The following is a 3754-nucleotide window of genomic DNA, read 5'->3' as shown; positions in this document are numbered from 1 at the left end:
CAATAGTGTGGAAGAGACGAATTCATAAAACCTGTTAAGTAAATATTGAGCTTTGAATATAAATTACCTGCGAAAGCTTCTTTTTGAAACACACCCAAAACAATAAATTAGGGCAAGGGTTTTGTAAATGCCAGCTTCAGGACTGCTCCAAACCCTTTTACCCACATTAGTCACGGTCCCTGACTTTTACAGAGGAAAAATCAAAAGCAAGAAACTCCTGGTTTTTGCTTCTCTGGTCACATTCTAACTCTTGCTTCCTGGCATTTGATGCATACATACCCTATTGGGCCAAAAGCCTTTGTCCCTTATTAGTGTGGGGCTCCTTCTGCCTGGGTTCTGCCGCATCACCTTGTGCCAGGTTCCTGAGGGGTTGTCTCCCTGATGCCTTGCCCAAAACCAACCTAAATTACCTGTTTTCTCTCCAGCCAGGACTCCTCCCCTATGAGAGAAGCAGGATCGTCACCTACAATCCAGAATCGAGAAAGAGCATCCTTTCATTCCATAATACATGACAGTGATCTCAGGCAAGACATGAAGTAACAGCTGGGAAACTGATCCCAAAGCAAACTCTTGGGGGTGGATTCCCCACCACACCAGATTGCCTGAATTTTCTCATATACTGGAGAGTGGAATCTGCTGTATTCCATGAGTAAATGGACAAGGATCCAGCTGGAGCTGCCAGTAACACATGCAAAGGCGAGACCTGAGAGCAGCAAGGGCTCTTACCATGGTGCTAACACTACGGGCGATCTCAGGGCACTAATGACAGCCTCTGCTTTGAGTTCTCATATGCAGAAGACACTGCCTCAGAGAAGCAAGTGGACTCTGAGTGCAGTGAGGAGTGCTAGCATGTTCAACCACAAAGGGCTACACACAAGGCTGGAAAAAAATGAGTAGAGGCCAGAAAAAGAATGTAGGTTCTGGCTTGATCTCAGATCCCAGGCCAGAATTCAAGACTCTTCTGAAGAGTTGTAACCTGCAAGATGGACTCAGGCAAGGAGAAGGAATTGAGCACGCGTTAGAGAATTTACACACAAAACCCTTCACACAGTGAAGTATGGATGGCTTGGGAACCTGCCAGGCAGCCAGGAGGTTGGGCCAAGGGCAGAAGAACCAGGACTTGCCATTGTCCAGAGAAATCTTTCCCTCTGCAGCCAAGGTCAGGCTGCTCCAGCCACCCTGCTCTTCTCCCAACACATACCCCAAAATCTCAAATGATTAGTGATTAATGCGGGCTAAGCATATACACAAAAGAATTAAGAACAGGGACTTGAACAGATTTTTGTACATCCATGATGACAGTAGCATTGTGATAGGCAAAAGGTGGCAGAAAACAAACCAAGTGTCCATGAATGGATGGAGAATACGCAAAATGTGCATGTGCATATAATGGAATATTATTCGGTCTAAAATTCTGACACATGCTACAACATGGATGAGATTTAAGGACGTTATGCTAACAAAGGGACAACTGCTATATGATTGTACTTACATAAGGTTCCCAGAGTGGTCAAGTACTGAGAGAGTAAGTAGAATGATAGTTGCCAGGGGCTGGGGACAAGGTGGAAATTAGTATTTAATGGAACAGAGTTTCAGTTTTACAAGAAACAAAGAGTTCTGTGGGTGGATAGCGGTGATAGTATTATACTTAGATGAGCTAGGTAAAAATACTATAGGCAGTCAGATAGGGCTGAGTCCTCGAGAGGGCCAGGACAAAGGTGAAACACACCACAGCTGCACATCAGCTGAAAACCAGGCCTCAAGACGGAGACAAGATGACCAGACCTGCATACTTCTTCAAAGAACTGGGCTTAGTGAAGTATAGATGGGCATCGACCAGACCTCTGGACCCGCCACTTCCTGAGAGAATCCTTGTTCTTTCCAGCCACTCTTGTCACGTGACATGCTTCCCAAGTGGACCACCATTACCTAAGTGACTGAACTTGTAACCTTATTGGATGCTCATGGCTGTGGCCCATGTTGTACCCACATGGGTTTCACCCTATAAAACTCCTCTGTAAAGTGGGGTCCCTGGGCTACCCACTTGGGACCCCTCCTGCCCCTCAGGAGCTTTCCTATCAATGAATATCTTCCTACTCTTAATCTCTGTTGTTCCTAGGACTCATTCTTTGATTTCTAGAGAACAAGAATTCGGCGTATCATACAGTTAACAGGTTGGGAGATATCATATTTCATATTTTATATTTCCCATGACAATAGTAGCCTAACAATGTCAATGAACTACTAAAAATGGTTAAGGTGTTCTGGCAATGCACACCTGCAATCTCAACACTCAGGAGGCTGAAGCAGTTGGATCGCTGCAAGTGTGAGGTCAGCCTGGGCTACACAGTGAGATGTTCCCTGTCTCAAAAAATCAAAAAGGGGGCCGGAGATTTAGCTCAGTGGTGCCACTGCCTGCCTTGCAAGTGGAAGATCCTGAGTTCGACCCCCGGTGCCAAAACAAAACAACAACAAAAAATCAAAAAGGAAGGGAGGGAGAGAACGAAAGGAAGAAGGGAAGAAAGAAATGGACAGGAAAGGAGATGGTAGGGGAGGAGAAAAGTTAAAAGGAAAGAAAGGAAAAGGAATTGTCATTTAAAGGAATCAGGGAGGGCCGGGGATTTAGCTCAGTGGTTCTGCTGCCTGCCTCACAAGTGCAAGGACTCAAGTTCGATCCCCGGTACCAAAAAAAAGGCATCTGAGTGCCTCTTAGTGATAAAGGAATCAGGGATAGAACTGGAGATCATTATGTTAAGCAAAATATCCCAGCCAGAGTCAGAAACACAAGTTTTCCCTAATATGTGGAATCTAAGAAAGATGATATGAAAGTAGAAAGGAGACTATTATTAGACAAAAGGAAGGGAATGGAGGGGGAGTAAGAGGGGGATGGAAAAATAGCTATTAATTATATTAAGAGATCACGATGTTGACATGAATTTACTGAAGTGGAAATAGTGTCCACTACACTGCATTAAAGTGAAATAGCAGATTACAAAACAATGCATATGGCATTGTCAATTTATTTTCAAAAATGTATTAATGCACAGAGATATCCAGAAATTATCTAGAATGATATTCACTTAACTGTGTTAACCTGTCCCTGGAAGTAAGATACTGAGCACATCTTTCTTTTTAAGATGATTTTTAATTTGTTCTATTATAAAATGTTTCTATGTGAAGGAAATTACGAATTGCTATAAGTACATTAAGTAATGGATAATTAGCTTGATTATAGTAATCACTTCACAATACATATGCACCTCAAAACATGATACATATGATCTTATCAGTCAATTATATCAAATTTAAAAAGAAAAAATGGTTAAGATGGTAAATTTTATGTTGTGTATTTTACAACAATTTTTTTAGATGTGCATTAAAATTTGAGAATTTCAGTCAAAAGAGAGAGAGATTAATGTAGGAAGAGTGATGCAATCACAACTCTTAACCAGTAACTGTCACTGGGATGAAAAGCATGCTATCATTATGTCAGATCAAAAAAGCAAGATAGACATTATATGTGATAGATTTCCGCTATATAAAGATAAATGTCCACATCTATGTAACATGTGTTCTGGGGAGGAAAAGGAGTAGAAGGACATATGTGAATGTCAACAGTGGCTATATTCCAAAGGGTGGACTTCTTTCCTTCTTCATCAGTTTTCACATTTTCTAAGTTTCATACAATGAACACACATTACTCTTATAATGGGGTGGAGAGACAAAGTAAATATAAAAGCAAACCACAAAAACA

The sequence above is a fragment of the Heterocephalus glaber genome, unplaced genomic scaffold (assembly GCF_053883595.1).
Source record: "Heterocephalus glaber isolate CG9 unplaced genomic scaffold, H.glaber_assembly_v1.0 deba00001762, whole genome shotgun sequence".
In the NCBI taxonomy this organism is placed as follows: Eukaryota; Metazoa; Chordata; class Mammalia; order Rodentia; family Bathyergidae; genus Heterocephalus; species Heterocephalus glaber.
This window is presented reverse-complemented; position numbering follows the sequence as displayed.